A 21,164-nucleotide genomic window follows, 5' to 3' on the forward strand; every position below is an offset into this window, starting at 1 on the left:
TTTTTTTTTTTTTACTAAGAAAATCAAAACTTAACATAAGTGCCAATCTGAATAAGCGCCAAAAATCTTTATGATGTTCATACCCGTCGCGGAACGAAGACGTCATATTCCAAAAATTACGTAATTTGGTCAAGTAGGTGTTTTTTTGCTTTTTTTAAGAAAATCAAATTTAATGACGAGCCAGATTGGAGAGCCACTAGGTGTCATATTTGCTGAGGAGGTATTAAAATTCAAGGGTGGACAAGTCAATTCGACTTTTTTTATGTTCTTGAAATAGAATGTCAGAAGGACATTATAGACATACGATATAATGTTACGCAGATTGGTTTTGCGTGAAAAAGTATTAATAATATATGTTCTGACACCTGACCTTGCCTCTAACCTGGCGAGGAGATAATGTGTTGCTAGAGACTGCTTCTCGCTTGTTTGTTACTACCATTATCGTTGTTCATAGCATCGGGAGGAGTTCATCTAGTGACACGGTAGGATAGATCATCATATTAATTAAAAAAAAAAAAAATTTTTTTTCACATTTTAAAATTTAGACAACCATTTATAACACATTCACAAGAACAATAACTCCTCCATCTAAAAAACTTTTTTTAAGTGAATTGAGTTATCGCCCTTGGAATATTAACTATTAAAAAAAATTCTAAAATTTTACTAATTGAAATAAAATCTTACTTAATTGAAATATGTTATTTTGCAAAATAAAGTAACATCTGCATATCAGTTCAAAATTTTTCTTGGATTCTCCTGACTTGTTAGCAAGCTTGCTCCCATCCAACTATCTTTGTCCGACATCGCTATTGAGCTGGCGTCTAGATTCTTAGAGGTTGGTCAATGTCGGTATGAGGAGATCTAGCACCGATCTTTTGTTACATAACGTATCCCATAAGAGAGTATTATTAACAAGTTCTGACTGACTTTTCCAGAATTTAGTATCTGTTCTAATACTGCACTTTATCTGTTCTGTCTTCAGTCAATGAAGGAAAAATTATTTTAGACTGAGGCAATTTTAATTTTTGTCCCAATCTAAAGCCCCTTGTCACCGATTAAAAAAATATTTTTTTAGAGTTGGATTTACCCCCACACTAAAAACCAACCAATCTTTAACGCAGGGGAAACAAGTAAATAGGGACCTAGTGAGTTGAAGTCTCCTTCCTTGTAGCGAGATTGAGTGAGGAAGGCGAACTTCATCATACAAGTATCTTCATTGTCGATGAAATTCAAATCGCATTGTGTTTGCAAAGAATTGTTATTCCAAAGAGCAGTAGAAATATTAATTGTAAATAATTTTTTAAAAAAATATATATTAAAACATAATGCTACAAGTTGAAGCAAAAAAAAAAAAAATTCTTCCCACTGGATTGTTTGCGATGAGGATCCCTATTTTATTTATATTGAAAATATTTTTTTTTAATTTTTTGTCCCCCCCCCCCCCCGGTGTGCACATAGTATTTTCAAAGTTTCTTTTTTTGGTCTGACGTGAAGGATGCGTTTATTTTGTAGTTGCTTTTGTATATGATCATGCAAAAGAAATATCTAAAGCCTTAACAATAAAAACATTTTGTGTTACGCATATGTTGGGACAATCTGCCGACATCTTGACGTTTTCATTTTTTTTTTTTTTCCCCTCCAAAAAAAAAAAAAAAAAAAAAAAAAAGTCTTTAAGAACTGAAATTTCTATTCGGTTTGAAAAAAAAAACTTTCTGCTTGCAATATATTTTTTATTTATTTATTTATTTTTTTTTTGTTGCTTTATATTCTCGATGCGTAAAGAAATTGATAAAGTGACTAAAACTACGATAACATTTTACAATTCAAACTCTCAACATAAAAAAAATCTTAATAAGATGCATACATACAGACATTTCCACTACCCCCCAACTCTAACCCTTCCACACTATTCTCTTGTCGTTTGAACTGTCATCTGAACAACAAACTCGGAGTGTACATTATACACAACACAAAATTTGAACTCCTAGCACTTGTCCTCCTCAACACATACTCCCAACCAACTCGACAATAAAATCCCACTTGGTAAATGTTACCTTATGCTACAACAAAACCCCGACCACTCTAATTTGTTTTTTTAGGGCTATTTGAGGTCGCTGACAACGAATCTGATAATCAAACCCGCTGCAAATTCACCGTTTGCATGGTATGAACCCCTGGACCTTGAGATTATTTTGTGCCATTTCACCGCCTTCGGTAGTGTTTTTCTTACATGATACGTTCGCCTGCGAACGGGAGTTGTGGGGGTGTCTTATTACATCGTGTCGGAATCTTTAAGCGGTCATTTCAAATAAAGTTTTTTAAAAAAAAAAATGTCGTTTACTTATACATAGTTTTAATCCTTTTTAATTGATCTAAAAAAAAAAAATGTCGTTTACTTATACATAGTTTTAATCCTTTTTAATTGATCTAAAAAAAAAAAATGTCGTTTACTTATACATAGTTTTAATCCTTTTTAATTGATCTAAAAAAAAAAATGTCGTTTACTTATACATAGTTTTAATCCTTTTTAATTGATCTAAAAAAAAAAAAATGTCGTTTACTTATACATAGTTTTAATCCTTTTTAATTGATCTAAAAAAAAAAAAATGTCGTTTACTTATACATAGTTTTAATCCTTTTTAATTGATCTAAAAAAAAAAAATGTCGTTTACTTATACATAGTTTTAATCCTTTTTAATTGATCTAAAAAAAAAAATGTCGTTTACTTATACATAGTTTTAATCCTTTTTAATTGATCTAAAAAAAAAAATGTCGTTTACTTATACATAGTTTTAATCCTTTTTAATTGATCTAAAAAAAAAAAATGTCGTTTACTTATACATAGTTTTAATCCTTTTTAATTGATCTAAAAAAAAAAAAATGTCGTTTACTTATACATAGTTTTAATCCTTTTTAATTGATCTAAAAAAAAAAAATGTCGTTTACTTATACATAGTTTTAATCCTTTTTAATTGATCTAAAAAAAAAAAATGTCGTTTACTTATACATAGTTTTAATCCTTTTTAATTGATCTAAAAAAAAAAAATGTCGTTTACTTATACATAGTTTTAATCCTTTTTAATTGATCTAAAAAAAAAAATGTCGTTTACTTATACATAGTTTTAATCCTTTTTAATTGATCTAAAAAAAAAAAATGTCGTTTACTTATACATAGTTTTAATCCTTTTTAATTGATCTAAAAAAAAAAATGTCGTTTACTTATACATAGTTTTAATCCTTTTTAATTGATCTAAAAAAAAAAAATGTCGTTTACTTATACATAGTTTTAATCCTTTTTAATTGATCTAAAAAAAAAAAATGTCGTTTACTTATACATAGTTTTAATCCTTTTTAATTGATCTAAAAAAAAAAATGTCGTTTACTTATACATAGTTTTAATCCTTTTTAATTGATCTAAAAAAAAAATGTCGTTTACTTATACATAGTTTTAATCCTTTTTAATTGATCTAAAAAAAAAAAATGTCGTTTACTTATACATAGTTTTAATCCTTTTTAATTGATCTAAAAAAAAAAAATGTCGTTTACTTATACATAGTTTTAATCCTTTTTAATTGATCTAAAAAAAAAAAATGTCGTTTACTTATACATAGTTTTAATCCTTTTTAATTGATCTAAAAAAAAAAAATGTCGTTTACTTATACATAGTTTTAATCCTTTTTAATTGATCTAAAAAAAAAAAATGTCGTTTACTTATACATAGTTTTAATCCTTTTTAATTGATCTAAAAAAAAAAAATGTCGTTTACTTATACATAGTTTTAATCCTTTTTAATTGATCTAAAAAAAAAAAATGTCGTTTACTTATACATAGTTTTAATCCTTTTTAATTGATCTAAAAAAAAAAATGTCGTTTACTTATACATAGTTTTAATCCTTTTTAATTGATCTAAAAAAAAAATGTCGTTTACTTATACATAGTTTTAATCCTTTTTAATTGATCTAAAAAAAAAAAATGTCGTTTACTTATACATAGTTTTAATCCTTTTTAATTGATCTAAAAAAAAAAATGTCGTTTACTTATACATAGTTTTAATCCTTTTTAATTGATCTAAAAAAAAAAAATGTCGTTTACTTATACATAGTTTTAATCCTTTTTAATTGATCTAAAAAAAAAATGTCGTTTACTTATACATAGTTTTAATCCTTTTTAATTGATCTAAAAAAAAAAAATGTCGTTTACTTATACATAGTTTTAATCCTTTTTAATTGATCTAAAAAAAAAAATGTCGTTTACTTATACATAGTTTTAATCCTTTTTAATTGATCTAAAAAAAAAAAATGTCGTTTACTTATACATAGTTTTAATCCTTTTTAATTGATCTAAAAAAAAAAAATGTCGTTTACTTATACATAGTTTTAATCCTTTTTAATTGATCTAAAAAAAAAAAATGTCGTTTACTTATACATAGTTTTAATCCTTTTTAATTGATCTAAAAAAAAAAAATGTCGTTTACTTATACATAGTTTTAATCCTTTTTAATTGATCTAAAAAAAAAAAATGTCGTTTACTTATACATAGTTTTAATCCTTTTTAATTGATCTAAAAAAAAAAATGTCGTTTACTTATACATAGTTTTAATCCTTTTTAATTGATCTAAAAAAAAAATGTCGTTTACTTATACATAGTTTTAATCCTTTTTAATTGATCTAAAAAAAAAAAATGTCGTTTACTTATACATAGTTTTAATCCTTTTTAATTGATCTAAAAAAAAAAAATGTCGTTTACTTATACATAGTTTTAATCCTTTTTAATTGATCTAAAAAAAAAAAATGTCGTTTACTTATACATAGTTTTAATCCTTTTTAATTGATCTAAAAAAAAAAAATGTCGTTTACTTATACATAGTTTTAATCCTTTTTAATTGATCTAAAAAAAAAAAATGTCGTTTACTTATACATAGTTTTAATCCTTTTTAATTGATCTAAAAAAAAAATGTCGTTTACTTATACATAGTTTTAATCCTTTTTAATTGATCTAAAAAAAAAAAATGTCGTTTACTTATACATAGTTTTAATCCTTTTTAATTGATCTAAAAAAAAAAAAAAAATTTTCACGAGCTGTTCACAAAAACATATGTTTTTCGTTCTTTTTTTTGGGGGGGGTATTCAATTATAGAACTTGTGTAGTTTAACAGGTGCTTCTGCAGTTTAATTAACCGTTTTTCCATAAGTAACATGCTGACATTTACCATTTCACAAAAATTCTGTTTACATTGGGAGAGGGCGGTGGTGGTGCTTCCTACGCGATGTGATAAGACACCCTACTACGCCCATTCGCACGCGAACTTATCATGTAAGAAAAACACTACCGAAGGCGGTAAAATGGCACAAAATAGTCTCAAGGTCCAGGGGTTCATACCATGCAAACGGTAAATTTGCGGTGAGTTTGATTGTCAGCGACCTCGAATACCCCTAAAAAAACAAATTAGAGTGGTCGGGGTTTTGTTGTAGTGTAAGATAAAATTTACCTCCCACTCCTTCATAATAGAAGTCCCTAGATACCAAACTCTAATAGTTTCTTCTTTCAAACTGATAGAATTTAGAATTCCCTCCCTGTTTCCCTGACATGCAGAAGTTTGAATGTAATGTGAACAAACATCTTGCTGCTCAACTCCCCACAGTCTCCTATTAGACATGAAAGAACGATGGATACCAGGGCGGATAATAGGATCAGCCATGTTGCGTTAAAACCTTAAGTTTATTTAGTATTGTTAGGGAAGGTATGAACCCACAGTTTGGCTTGATTTGCATAAAAAAAAATTTGATTGCAGCTGTTGCATTATCTTTGAACTGGGAGTATTGCCTATGTTATAGTTAGATTTCATTGAAGTCTTTTTTTTTCCTTTTTTTTTCTACAATGGAGTCGCCATTTATCAAGGCCCAAAGGCCACTCGAGGATAAGGGTCAATGAATCTAGGGGGATAGTGTAATAATCATTAATGGTGCAAATTGGGTACAATTTGATTATTTAAGGGGACGGTTCTAGAAGAACTTGTTTATATTGGACTTGAAGGCTACCATATTGTAATCAGATGGGAATGCAGGCATGTGGAACACTGTTTCCACAAGCGTGTAGTTCTAGGAAGGGTATTTTTTTAGATTAGGTCCACCTCCACAATTTTCTTTTAAATGACAACTTTTATAGGTTTTAAAAAAATAAATGAATAATAGGTTTTCGATTATGCTGATTCCGAAAATCGCATTGAAATTGCAGAAATAAGTAGTTATCGAGATATAAAAAAAAAGTTGTATTATGCATTGTATTCTTTGGCGGCCATCTTTTTAACGCGCGTACAGTGTCAGGCAGATGAGTAGATTTGTTTGTGGCACGTGCACGCGCGTAAAAAAGATGGCCGCCAAAGAATACAATGCATAATGCAACTTTTTATATCTCGATAACTAATTATTTCTGCAAAATTTCAATGCGACTTTCGTATTCAGCGTAGTCGAAAACCTTTAAAAGTCGTCATTTAAAAGAAAATTGTGGAGGTGGACCTAATCTGAATATTTACCCTAGGAAGCTTTGTTCATGGAATCTGCGTTTAGATTTAGGCACAGATAGAGGGTGGGGAAAATTGTTGATAGCAGTTGTGGGTAGTTGAGTGCTTTTAGTGAAAGTTTAGCACGGGAAAATCATAGATTGGAGCGGGGACGATAGATTGAATTTCAGACAAGCTATATTTCGGAAATTAAGGAGGGGAACTTCTTCCTGGTGCTAACATTTGATTTCTATACGAGATAGATTATCGACTGTGCAGCTGAAAGTCTCTTTTACTTCTAAAACGTTGAGTTATTAATAAAGTTAACATTAATTTTCCTTTCTTTATTATAATAATATGATCATTGTTGTAGTCGTGTGATGGTAGTAGTTTCGCAGTGCAGCAGTTCTTCAAAGAAGTCAGTGAAACGTCATGTAAAAAAGGAAACATTTGAAAAAAACAGGGCAAAAAAAAGAACATTGTCTGCCAAGAGGTGCTGGATTGGATTTTGGTTGGTTGGTTGTCTTTGTTTTACGGCATATCAACCCTTTTCAGGTTATTTAATGCCGAATCCAATTTTTTAATAGAATATATTTGTTGTTTTCAAATCAGTTTCTATTTAACCCATAGTTGGGACCCTCACAGGTACTACCACTTCGGGTCAGAGTGGACCTGGGAGCAATGGCAATTAAAGGGTGGCTCCACACTCCCCAAAGCCCACAAGCTGGGGCCTCACCACTGGATATAGTTTAAGGTCATATCCAGGACCCCCATTGAGGGACTTTTACCCTCTGCAGGGGGGCAGTCAGCATATTCTAATGCCCCACCGACAGGGCCTTATTGGATTGGAGGAGTAAATTAAAGATTCTCTTAAACTGTAATTTTATGATTTGTATTGAACTATGTAGCACAATATTACTTTCTGAATATTTATTGGTTCATCTTATTTGTGTTAGTTTTATATTTAAAGTACAATGGACACTATTTTCATAGAAATGTTAATAAACTCATATTTTCTGTGTCTTATTTGTTTTTTTTCTGCTCAGAAAACAAATCTTTTACGCTATTAAGAAAAATATCAGCTTTATCAAAACATTCGTTGATTAACTTTATTTCTCATTCCATGAAATGTCCATGGGTCTTGCTAACTTTGAATATTTAGTCAGGTTTTATTTGTAATGTGATGTGACAGACGCAAAGTCTGAAATGAAACGTGGTGAAGATAAAAAAAAAAAAAAAAAAATTCTAATTTATCATTTTGTTCAAACTGGGGATGCGACATCCTACCAGATGCCAGACATTCATCCGCTAACCCAGATATTCCAACTGAGAGATCTTTTTAAGATCCTGACCATCCCTTTGATTGGAATTGTTTGGATCTCTTTTGCACTTGATTCACAGAGTATATTTGCTAGGTAGTTGCTGAAATTATTTTTCATGAGTCCAGTTGCTCCTATGATTAAGGGAATGATAGAGATCTTCCCAAGATTCCAATTTCTTTTCATGTCATGCAATAAGACCTTGGTATTTCGTTATCTTTTCCCTCTCAGCTCTGTTTAAACCAGCATCAATGAGGACACTGACTTCTACTAAGGTTGGTTCTTTCTCCTTGTCCCATATCACTATGCCAGGTTTAATAGCTCCATTTTCTAGGTATGTAGCTGTAAGGATTCCATAGTCATCGTGAATGGTGTGTGACTTATTTCCAACTGTTCTTTCTGGTAAACATGTTTCCAGGTCTTGCTGCTGCATTCCATATTCAATTTTTTACAGATTGTCCAATTGAGATATTTACACACTCCATTGGGTCATATCATATAGTAGCCATGCCCCAGCATAACATTACAGCTAGCTGTCAGGTGGCTCACACTTTCTAATTCTGTGTGGCGGAACTAGCACTTGTTTTCATTGCTGAGACCACTCCTCTTTTAAAAGTATATGTCATCAATCTTTGATCTTCGGCAGCCATTACAATCCTTCCCTGATCATAGTAGAGTGATCCTCTTTTTAGCCAGTCTATGGAGTCTTCTTTATCTATATAGCCCAGAAAATACTTGGCACGTTGTTGGTTGGCCCATTCTTCCAGTGTTTTTGCAATAGAAGTTCTTATATTTTTGGCAACTCTTTTTGGCTATTTCCGCAGCAAACATTTTATTTTTTTTTTTTGATTCTGTCTCAGTTGTAAGATAGTCTTGTCCAAACTTTTTAGCCAGTTTTGTTCCCTGGACTTGCTGATTCCTCGTTTTGCCTTTGTTTTTGTTATTTGCCTCCCCATCTCCCCAGGGAGCCACCCCCGAAGGAAAGCTTGGGTACGGTTAGAGAAGGTATAAACCTACGGCTCTTCCTTCCTCGATATGAATCTCGTGTATCAGTACTGATAAAACAAGTGTAGTAGTATCTCCACATATCAAAATTAAGAAAGTATAAAAATTTCATTAAAAGTTAAGTTCGAGCTTAAGTAAACATGCCAGGATGTGACGTCATGAACAGGAAATTAAAAATTTGGCAAAAAAATAATATGTGCTACTGTTCGCCTGTGTGAGCTGTTTGGAAGTTTTTTGCTTTTTTTAAATTTGTGTCTTGAAGAGAAGCTAACATACTATTATAAAAGAATGAAACTGCAAAGAACAGGCTGCTACATCACCACTACGACTACCTTTACAACTAGGCGTCACTATCCAAGTAACCAACTGCTATGTGTTAAGACAAACAGCTGTTTCTGTTACCGAAAAAAGAAAAAAATCTCTGGGGATCAAGAAATTAACTCTCATTCTCGTACAAATGTACAGACCAATAGTTCTCCCCACCCTCCACACACGCAACCGATAAAATAGCAATTTGTGTTTATTAAATCGTATACATTAGTTTTTGCATTGCACAACTCCCCAGAAGGCGTATTATAATACTGTGCAGTAGATTAACTGAATTTGTTGAAAGATGACTTTTAATCCAGACGGGAAGAGATGAGGGGGAGTAAACTATTCCAATACCATCTCTCTCTCACACACACACACACACACGCATACACAGCCTATTACGCATGTCTGCATGGTTCTTAAGTATTTCATATTCTTCGTTCATGTGCCTACTTCTCTTTCAAATATACTTTGTGTCGTCAACGGCCAAGGAAATGGAAAAAATTAAATTGAATTTAAAAAAATAATAAAATAAAGCTCTCCAGGGAGAATAAAAAAAAAAGTTATTGAACTGAATATGTATATATATATGTTTCGTGCACATAATAATGAAAAAGTCAGATATTTAAAAAGAAAAAAAAAATGTGCTACATGTCTGTCAATTTTTTTCCTCTTTTCTTCAAATATATATATATATATATATATATATATATAATTTATCTTTGAAGAGCACGAATAAGTAAAATAAAAACAAACAAAAAAAGATTGTAGATGAAATGGTGTTTTCTTTAATTTCAAACTTTTATTTGTGTACTTATTTTCTTTATTTTGATATCTATTTTAAACTAGCAGGATCTGTGCACCGGCGTTGCCCATTGGAAGTATGATACAAGCCAGAACGAATTTGGTCAAGACCCTTCACAACAAATTAAACTACGATTATCAGCCCTGGAAAACACTAGTGGCCATGGCCAAAATGAAATCATTTGGCTTTCACTGTTGGGCATTGTCTGGCATTCATTGTTAGCACTGGCAATTAGTGTTGGTTTGGGGCAATTACTGGTGGTCATGATCAGCATCGGCCTCTATTGGACTGCTCCAAACTGAAATTGTCTGCGTTGAATGGCAAGTACTGGTGGTCATTGGTGTTTTTAGGCAGTTATTTGCATTTTTTTTTTTTACTACACACTGATCACCACTTATCAAGGCCCGGAAGCCACTCAGGGATAAGGATTATTGCAAGTACATTACGTTAGTGTGGAGATTTGATGAAGTGTTTAATTAAGGGGGCGGTTCATTAGGAATTTGTTAACGTTAGACTTGAAGACATCCAAGTTGTAGTCCGGAGGGAAGCAGGCAGACGGAACATTTGGTCATTGTTGGTCACTATTGATCATGACCAGTGGCAAGCCTTATTAGACTGCTTTGGAATGAAATGGCCTGTCTTTAATATTGGGGCACTGTCATCTATTTTATGGTACTGGCATCTAGTGGCAGGTACTATTGATCACTATCAGTTGTGACGGTCATTGACAGTGATTTTCGAGTGGTTACTGTCACTTCTGGACAGAGATGCGCACTTGCAGGAACTGGCAGGCAAATTAAAACAATTAAAATTCGGGTTATGACAAGAGAACATTCTTTTCATTATTTTGACTCTTGAGTATATATTCATGTGCCTACTTCTCTTTAATATCTTATATGTTTTTAGATAGACTGATGTGGGTCTCGATTGATTAACTGTGCCTGACTGTGTCGGATATATACTTTAGTCAAAACAATAAGAATGTTCTCTTGTCACAGCCCTAATTATCATTGAATGGCAGGCATTGTCATTTGTGATATCATTGTTCTTATCACTTCATGATTTATGGCGGGTACTGTTATTTAGAGTGGATTGGGGGGGGGGCATAAAATATGCTTTAATATGATATTGTAATGTGTTCAGATTTCGTATATAATATTATAAAGTATTGATTTCAAAAGTAAAAAAAAAAATATTTGAGTGCCATTAGCTAGAATCGAAACCAAAAGAAAAACTGTAGCATTCAAAGTTGGTGACGTTATATCTGTACCAATGTGACACGTATATGAACTGATTAAAATTAAAAATAAGCCAAGATTAGTGTACAACTACAAGCGCAACGACTGAAATGATGCTAAGAAAAAATGGATAAAAAAGAATTTTTTTTTTAATGCAAGTTATATTTAGTTCCTTTATCGAGTCAGAAACAAATGTACACAGTGTGTATTGTTCGTTAGAGTCAAAGTTATTGTTTGTGTTAGAACCATAGTTTTTTTGTAACTGTTTGAAATTCCGTTACATTGATCGGAATAAGGGAATATCAGTTTATGCAATCGTTGCCCTTACTTGATAAGTGTGAAGCAAAATAAAACAAAATAAAATGCATTTATTTTTATGATGATTAATTAGTTAATTATTTAGATTAATTAGTTATTAATTCTTTTTGTGATCAATTAGTAAATAATTATTTTCTGATTAATTAGTTAATTATTTTCTTGATTAATTATTATTTTATTGACTAATTATTTTCTTGATTAATTAGTAAACTATTATTTTCTTGATTTAATTACTAAACAATTAATTTCTTGATTAATTAGTTAATTATTTTCTTTGTGATTAATTAGTCAATAATTTTTTTATTATTAATTAGTTAATTATTATTTTCTTAATGATTAATTAGTAAATTATTGGGGGGGGTCTTTTCCAGTTGTAAAATACGCTTAAATATGATATTTTAATTTGTCCAGGTTTCATATATCTATATAATACTAAAAGTCTATGGATCTTGTATGTTTGCAATCAGATTTCCGGTTTTCAACATCCGGTTGCGCATGCGTAAATAGCAACGTCTTCAATCCGTTATTCCAATTCCGGAATTTTTATATCGCTTTTAATACAAACAATTTCATTTAATTTGATCAAATAGTTATTTATATATACAAATAATACATAGATTCATAGATAATTATAATATATATTATAAAATCTATTTATCTATGAATCTATTAATAATATGAAATATTACCCTATACAATTTATGGAAAGAAAACACCTCTCACTTTCCCTCTAATAGATTTCAACACTCCTACTCCCTCTGTTTTCGTTACGTACGCGAGAAATAGTTACGTGTATGTGTGAGAGAAAGAAAAAGAGAGCGATGTAAAACTGGATAGAGTTATCCCCCTTAACTAATGCAGACCTTTTTACTAGAGGGCGTTATTACAAAAAAATTTCTTTTTCTTCTTCCCATGTTTTTTAAAGTCGTCTGCTTACATTTCCAAACGGAAAGCTGAATCGGTAAATGCACACATTTCTATTACATTAAATAGTGTTTTCCTTTACACAATGGGTACTGAATGTTTGCTTAAATTAAATGAAAAAAGTTACATTTAATTTTCATTTTCTATTTAAAAAGCCATTATTAACATGTGGAGAGTGTTTTTTTTATTATTCTGTACTTTCAACTCACAATTTCATTTAAAAGATGATATATCAAAATTTGAATTTAACTATAATAAGGATTATGATACCTGTTCAGTGCATATTTACCTATAAGTATGACCAACCACTTATAATTCAGTAACTGTAATTTAAAAAAAAATAACAATTATAATAAACAGAACGACTCATAGAAATCTATCTATATTCTTTTTTCATTTTAATATACTTTCATAGAAATGCTTCTGTTATGTAAAAAAAAACTATTTTCTTTATGCCACAAGTGTCACGCTCATACATGAATTCCATAGCTAATATAACGTACTGACCCAACGGGTCACGGGTGGTCTAGTATAATACTAAAAGTCTATGGATCTTGTATGTTTGCAATCAGATTTCCGGTTTTCAACATCCGGTTGCGCATGCGTAAATAGCAACGTCTTCAATCCGTTATTCCAATTCCGGAATTTTTATATCGCTTTTAATACAAACAATTTCATTTAATTTGATCAAATAGTTATTTATATATACAAATAATACATAGATTCATAGATAATTATAATATATATTATAAAATCTATTTATCTATGAATCTATTAATAATATGAAATATTACCCTATACAATTTATGGAAAGAAAACACCTCTCACTTTCCCTCTAATAGATTTCAACACTCCTACTCCCTCTGTTTTCGTTACGTACGCGAGAAATAGTTACGTGGATAGAGTTATCCCCCTTAACTAATGCAGACCTTTTTACTAGAGGGCGTTATTACAAAAAAATTTCTTTTTCTTCTTCCCATGTTTTTTAAAGTCGTCTGCTTACATTTCCAAACGGAAAGCTGAATCGGTAAATGCACACATTTCTATTACATTAAATAGTGTTTTCCTTTACACAATGGGTACTGAATGTTTGCTTAAATTAAATGAAAAAAGTTACATTTAATTTTCATTTTCTATTTAAAAAGCCATTATTAACATGTGGAGAGTGTTTTTTTTTATTATTCTGTACTTTCAACTAACAATTTCATTTAAAAGATGATATATCAAAATTTGAATTTAACTATAATAAGGATTATGATACCTGTTCAGTGCATAAGTATGACCAACCACTTATAATTCAGTAACTGTAATTTAAAAAAAAAATAACAATTATAATAAACAGAACGACTCATAGAAATCTATCTATATTCTTTTTTCATTTTAATATACTTTCATAGAAATGCTTCTGTTATGTAAAAAAAAACTATTTTCTTTATGCCACAAGTGTCACGCTCATACATGAATTCCATAGCTAATATAACGTACTGACCAAACGGGTCACGGGTGGTCTAGTATTATTATAAAGTCGTGATTTCAAAAGTAAAAAAAAAAACAAAAGTATGTGGGTGCCATCAGCTAGAATCGAAACCAAAAGCAAAACTGTAGCATTCAAAGCTGGTTACGTTCCCACTGTACCAACGTAACATGCATATGAACTGATTAAAAATAAACTAACAGGAAAGTAAAAACGTATAACGACCTTTTCAAATTTTACCCATTTTTGACCCTTTAAAAACTATCTTAACCGGCTTAAGACCCATAAAAGAACAGTCCATGAAAATCCAATCATTTGAGGCCCCTAGCGGCGCTAGGGCCTAGCGCCGCCGCCGCCGCCGCTCCACTCTGCGACTTTTAGTTTCGGCAGAGATCCAATTTGAAAATCTGGAGACAGATAAACATAGTGAGTTTTATGAATTAGATGAATTAAATAAAACATATCTTGTTTGCTTTAAATAGGGTTCGTACTGAAAGTCACTGATGCCAACAACAAAAGGAAATGTGTTTTTTATTTTACACACAAACACTAAGGGACGTCTACTTTTGTTTACATTGTAAGACGAAGAGAAAAGAACACTCGCTTATATGCAGATCAAAGGGAAGCAACTCTAATTACTCAAAAAGCTTATATCGTTGAAAAAAAAAAAAAAAAAAAAAAGTCAAAGCATAAAGCAACAAACACAGTCCAAGGGAGACAATTAACAATTTTCACAGAATTAAAATCTGATTTACATCTTGGCCTTCGGGCCAAGATCAAAGTGTAGTATCTGTTCTTCAGATGCTGCACTTCTATTTCTTGTTCTCTTTCGGTGGAGGAGAAATCCTTCACGACTGAGACAATTTTTATTTTTGTACCTTTTCTCCACGTTAAAAAACGACCCTGGTGTCTAACTCTGTCCCGTGGGGAGGCATAGTAAATAGGTACATTCACATTGATAATTATTTCTTTAGTGTAAAAACAAAAATAAAATTGCGAAATAGGCAATAATGTTGTTTAATTGAATTGTTTGGTGAAAATACAGAACAGGTTTAAATCGTTGATTGAGATTGTCAGACTGACTTCCTCATCTTGGTTGTTATAGTCACAACGTTTCGGCCGTTTTGCCCTCCAGTCTTCATCAGGTGTTTTGTATTGAACTGGGGAACCGTTTGTTAGGAGTCTCGAACCCAACCCTTTATTATTATTACGGGGGTACCGTGTTCGGACTCCAGCTAGGCTCTGGGACATAGTTGCTGATTCTCTTTTTTGAATGTTACTTTTCACTGCCTTCGTCAGTCCTAGTGACATATGGCCGAGTGGTCCTAGACGTTGTATCAAAGTTTACAGTTACCCAAAGGTGCTGAGTTCAATCCTGAACGAAGGCAGTGAAAAGTAACATTCAAAACAGAGAATCAGCAACTATGTCCCAGAGCCTAGCTGGAGTCCGAACACGGTACCCCCATAATAATAATAAAGGGTTGGGTTCGAGACTCCTAACAAACGGTTCCCCAGTTCGATACAAAACACCTGATGAAGGCCGGAGGGCAAAACTGCCGAAACGTTGTGACTCTAACAACCAAGATGAGGAAGTCAGTCTGACAATCTCAATCAATGAAAACACCTCATCTCAAAAATACAGACAATTACTCGGTTTAAATCGTGTAGTGTGTAAATAAAAGATGTGTGACTAAATTTGTACCTGCATTTTTTTTTTTTTTAATCAATTAAGAAAAGTCGAAACAGAATAAGAATTAAAATTAAATCTATTGGAATAAAAAGCAAACACAGACGGCACTGATATAAAAAAATACTGTGACAAATCTTGAAAAGTTCCCGGTGTTGTTGAAGAGAGGGAGAGGAGAAAATAATTAGTGAGTAAATATTGTGCTACCACTGTAAATACAACTTCTTTTGGAATGTGATTTCTAAGACTTATAAGAATTTATGATAATCAATGAAAGCGACTGATAATATGCGCAAAAACCTGCATCAAATATTGGCAAGTCGTCTGATCATATTGTATTCGTATCTGACGTTTGCATTTGCAAACCTGTTTCTTTGTCTTCTAACAGAAATAATCGTCTATTTTATTATATATAGAGATAAATAAATTAATAAAAAAATTATTTTTATTTTATAATTTTATTTATTTACTATTTCATTTATTTACTAGATGTACCTGGCGTTGCCCAGTATTAAATGTAACGTTAAATTTCTTTAAAAAAAAATAAAGTAAAAAAAAAAATAAAGTAAAAAAAATAAATAAATAAACAGAGACGTGCATGTGAGTATTGTTTTTTCTAACCAGTTCACTTCTTGTAAGAAAAACAACAAAAAAATAGTTGCGCTGAGATTGAAACCCAAACCTAAAGACGGTGAGTCAAGTACAATAACCGTTAGGTTAGCTTGACATGATCTTTAAAAAGTGTTTTCAAACCTTGTGAGATAGTTGACAAACAGATAAAAATACGATGACCCCCTCCCCCCAAGTACCAATTTTGACCTCTTAGCAGCTCTATTTTCCTGATGAAAACTGATTAAAAAGTTTGAATAGCCTATATATGTCTGAATACCCTACTTACCAAATTTCAAGTCTGTAGATCAAAAATTTGTTGAGTGCAATAGATTAAAGAAGTGTCCTCACACACATTCTCACTTATTTTTTTTTTTTAGATATTTTTAATTAGTTTCCTTATTTTTATTTATTTTTTTTCGTAAATGTATGATTTTCTTCTACAATCTGTGCTGTTAAAGTCAACAAATTGATCACTTCCGAAGAATTATCGAATTTAAGAAGAAAAAAAAACATCAAGAAAATTTGTGTTTTTTTTTTTTTAACACTTTAGGGTGCAACTTCTTTCCCCACAGAAGGTACGTTTGTTTTATCATTATTTCCATGGCAAGTGCTCGTCTGAGCTCCAATCTCTGCCCCCCCCCCCTCGCCAGTCTTTCACGAAAAACACCCGTCTAGCTGAAACCACTGTCAATCATTTCCCCCACTCTTTAACTGTACCTAAATCAAAACGTAGATTCCATGAACAAAGCTTTTTTTTTTAGAACTGCACGCCTGTGGAACTCTTTTCCATTTGCCTGCTTCCCAGCTGACTACAACTTGGTTGTCTTCAAGTCCAACATAAACAAATTCTTGATGCACTACCTCCTTAAGTAATGCAATTTAACAAATTTCCATTATTAATGATTACTATACACTCAATAACCCTTATCCTTTAGTGGCCTCCAGGCCTTGATAAGTGGTGACTCCTAAAAAGTGCACCTGGTGCAGAAAATTGTGAAGAAAACAATCAGGTTCAAATGATACGAATTATCAATTCCCATCTAAAAATATTCAACAATAATTCTCATTGGAAGATGACAAATTACCATTTTCACCAACAATCTCTAAAAAAAAATCCTGCGAATGGAGATTTGGTATCTGTTTGTCTGAAACTAAAATTATTCTATTGCTACTTTTAATTGTTCAATTCAGTGTGTCGTAATATGTCCCCCCTGTGATACTGTAGGCGACCCCCTTCTAAGTGTTGTGAAGAAAGAGGAAAGGTAGACAAAGGATTGTTAAGAACAAGGTAGGGCAGTTATTAAAATGACAAAGAACTGAATAGAGATATATGTAAGATTGGCAAGGGATTTTAGGAGTTCAGTTGACAACAATACAGTCGAAGACGTGCGATTTTGACACAGTTGAACATCGTGTTGAAGTTTGTGTTTTCCTTTTGAATTGTGTTTTACATTTTTACTTGTGAACCTTTGCACGCCCCTCAATAGCTGCTAGTCTGAGAGACAACAAGACAGCTATCATAAGACAAAGGAGAAGAGGACTACGGTACACAATATTGGGGCGATGGTGCAGTCAAGCAAGGAGAACACGTGGTTTCCTTCTCTCTCCAAGTGTTAGGAAGTAGAAAAAAAAAAAAGAAAATGGGTTTATCAGCAGAACAAAGGTATAGAAAGTTAGATACTTCTGCATTTACCGATCCATCGTTTCCACAAGTGTGCTCAGCCGCTGATAGCAATAACCGAAATCAGCCGATCATGAAACATTAAACCGCTACAATACAAGTATAATGATTAACAGGAAAAATATGGAAATACAATAAATAAAATTACAGACATGTATCTAACCTAATTTTTTTTTTTTTTTTTTTTTACGTCCAATTTATAAAAAAAAAAAAGTAGCGTTCATAGACTTCTATTAGCTAAAGCATAACATGCTTGTTAAAAATTGGGGAGCACTTGGCTGACCTTTTCCGGTTATTTCTGTCAACTGCCGAGCAAGCAACTCTAAGTTATTAAAAAAAAAAAAAAAAAAAATTGTAAAAAAAAAAAAAAAAAAAAAAATGTCAAAGCATAAAGCAAAGGTGCGAACTCAACTCTTCCTACAGTCCAAGGGAGACAACTAATAATTTTCACAGTATTAAAATCTGATTTACATTGATAATTTACAACATTTCTTTAGTATAACCCCCCCCCCCCCAAAAAAAAAAAAACTGTGAAATATGCAACGATATCATTTGTCTTTTATGTAGCCAATGGGCTGTGTAATGAGATGATTGGGGTGGGGGAGAATGGCTCAGAACTTGTGGAAACCGTGGGTTGGTAAATGCAGAAGCACCAAAAGTTATTAACCATGATACACTCGAGCCCTGGAACTCCAGACTCACTTAGGGTTACTCCTTCCTCATTACCTGCATAGTTCTCCACAGTTTACTCCTATGTTGCATAGGGGTACATATTGGGGACACATTAACGGGGACTCAGAACAGATGAATAGAGGCCGACATTTATATCTGACTGGGATGATTCTTGTTAACACTGATTAATACGGACTGGGAGATATGATGCAACAGTTCTTATAACACATATTAGTGGGTGGGGAGACATTATTGATGATGGAGGAGGCATATAATACTTGGGAGGGTTGTACAAAGTTTGTTACAAGATGATGATAAAAAACATTTACCTTTTGTGGTTGTGACGAATGACGACACGAGACAACAATTACAAATTATTAATGGTGATTTCTTTATTCATCTGTCAGCCCATCAATGATGTCAGGAATTTAAAACTTTGATTTACATGGTCTATTTTCCTCCCTTCGCTTCTAAGGGGCTCTCCTCTCCAACTGACTGTCACCGTTTGTGATCTGCTCTGAATGTCTGATCCTTATCCCCTTTTTTAATTTCGAACCCTCACATTCCTATATTGAGAAATCTCCTTTGTTTATGACATCAGAAGTGTGTTTACCAACGTGACTACCTCACATGGATTTACAAATGATTGTCTAAACACACTTTTGGCAAACAAAGAATTCTCAATCTAATTCTTTTTTTAAACAACACATTTTAACTCACATTGTGCATTCTTTTAACTGACATATTTAATATCCAGATTTCTAAAAGAATGGGCAATTGACTCTTTTTCCGACATAAACAATATTTAACTATTTCTAATAGAATTAACAATGGACTTAATTTCTAACATTCCATTATCTTTAAAACTTGCCTACAGGGTTCGATTCTAACCTTATCCTAATATTATTTTCACTTATAAGAGAAGGGAACAGCCATTTCATGTAACATCTAGTCCTTTCGCACCATCTATCTTGCCTCCACAGGACATAGCCGTTTCAGGAAAGCTTCACATCTCTTTTGGCCATCACATCACACTGTGCCCCTCAAAAGAATTTCTACTGTCCCTACTGTCAGCGTAGCTAGGTCAAAACTTAACTTGTCTCCCTTTGCTCTGAACCAGCCCCCTCCCCAAATCACCTCATCAAACAGTCCATCAGTTACAGAAAAGACAAACTTCCCTTTTACTCCATCTACCTGCAAAGGCAACCATACCATTCCAACCACTTACATCTTGCTACCATCAACCTAATTGACCGATATACCTTTGCGTCTATCAAGGAGACCGATGTCCCAGTGTCATCAGCACCTTCACCTGTGTGATTCCAACACATTACAAGTGAGTTCTCTCCCTTTGGTAAGCTTGGTCCTGGATATGACCTTAAACTATATCCAGTGATGAAGCCCCAGCTTGAGGGCTTTGAGGAGTGTGGAGCCACCCTTTAATTGCCATTGCTCCCAGGTCCACTCTGACCCGGAGTGGTAGTACCTGTTAGGGTCCCAACTATGGGTTAAATAGAAACCGACTTGAAAACAACAAATATATTCTATTAAAAAAATTTTCTTCAAAATCTTTGGATTCGGCATTAAATAACCTAAAAAGGGTTGATATGCCGTAAAACAAAAACAACCAAACCCTTTGGTAAGCAGAGAGAATACCCGGGCTCTTTCTCATGTTGGGATTCTTGTACGGTATCCTGCCACTGATGACATCGGAGCCAGCAACAACAGTTCCTCCTCAGATCCATCTGATTGTCTAACTTCTCTTTCTCTACAGGTTTGCCTACGAGTTAAGGTTCAGTTTAGATGCCTTCCCTTTGGAGGACCTCTTGCCCTTGAATGGAGTTTTCTTCAGCTTGGACGATACCTTATGTGGCTAATTTCTTTACAATGCCAGTATTTTCATTGAGTCTGCTTTTCACTTTGTCGGGATGGCACACCAGTGTTTCCCCCGGATCTCCCCAGTGGCTCTCGATGGTGTGTCAATGCCTGGTGTTCTGACAACCTAATCTTCCCTGCTATTCTGCATCATCTGCCCTCGTGTCTGAACCATCTAAATTTGGACCAAATGAGCCGGGTGGTTTCCCATAATTAGTGGGACTCTTGCCTGATGCCCCTCATGCTTACAAGTCCAGCATATCAGTCCATGGAAACCATATTGACGGTCCCATGCCCTTTGGGGATCGGCTGCTGTCCATCAACCTTGGCCCAACCTTTTGACTCCCTCTCCTCTCCAAGCTCCCATTTGCTCCTCACTCTTCAATATTTGCTCCCATACTTAGATATGGTTGCTTGCTAGCCCATGGCCTTTTACGGTGCACATGATATTCCTCAGAACCTCCACCTTAGTCACCCTATTCCACAGGGCATCTATCAATCAGAATGGCTGGAGTCATGTCCATGTTTCAGTGTTCCACTTTTTTTTTTTAGGTATGGGAAGACCACCAACCCCTGCATGCATTTGACCAGTTCATAAACACCCCTCCATCGACCATTCTTAATTTGGATAGCTCCCATATGACCTCTACTATGGTCTTCACTGGCGTATTCCTTTTTTAACCACCCGCAAAGTACAGGCCAGGTTACTCTTGAATTATTTTTATAAACAGTGCAAATCAACT

At 33.0% G+C, this 21,164-nt stretch overlaps 1 pseudogene; it reads left to right on the forward strand.

Moving 5' to 3' along the window:
• The first annotated feature begins 14,644 nt into the window (after positions 1–14,644).
• LOC145296506 (U2 spliceosomal RNA) lies at positions 14,645–14,867 on the forward strand (annotated as a pseudogene).
• Positions 14,868–21,164: the final 6,297 nt, after the last annotated feature.

Source organism: Euprymna scolopes, chromosome 16 (assembly GCF_053919585.1).
Source record: "Euprymna scolopes isolate OS-2025 chromosome 16, ASM5391958v1, whole genome shotgun sequence".
NCBI classification, from domain to species: Eukaryota; Metazoa; Mollusca; class Cephalopoda; order Sepiida; family Sepiolidae; genus Euprymna; species Euprymna scolopes.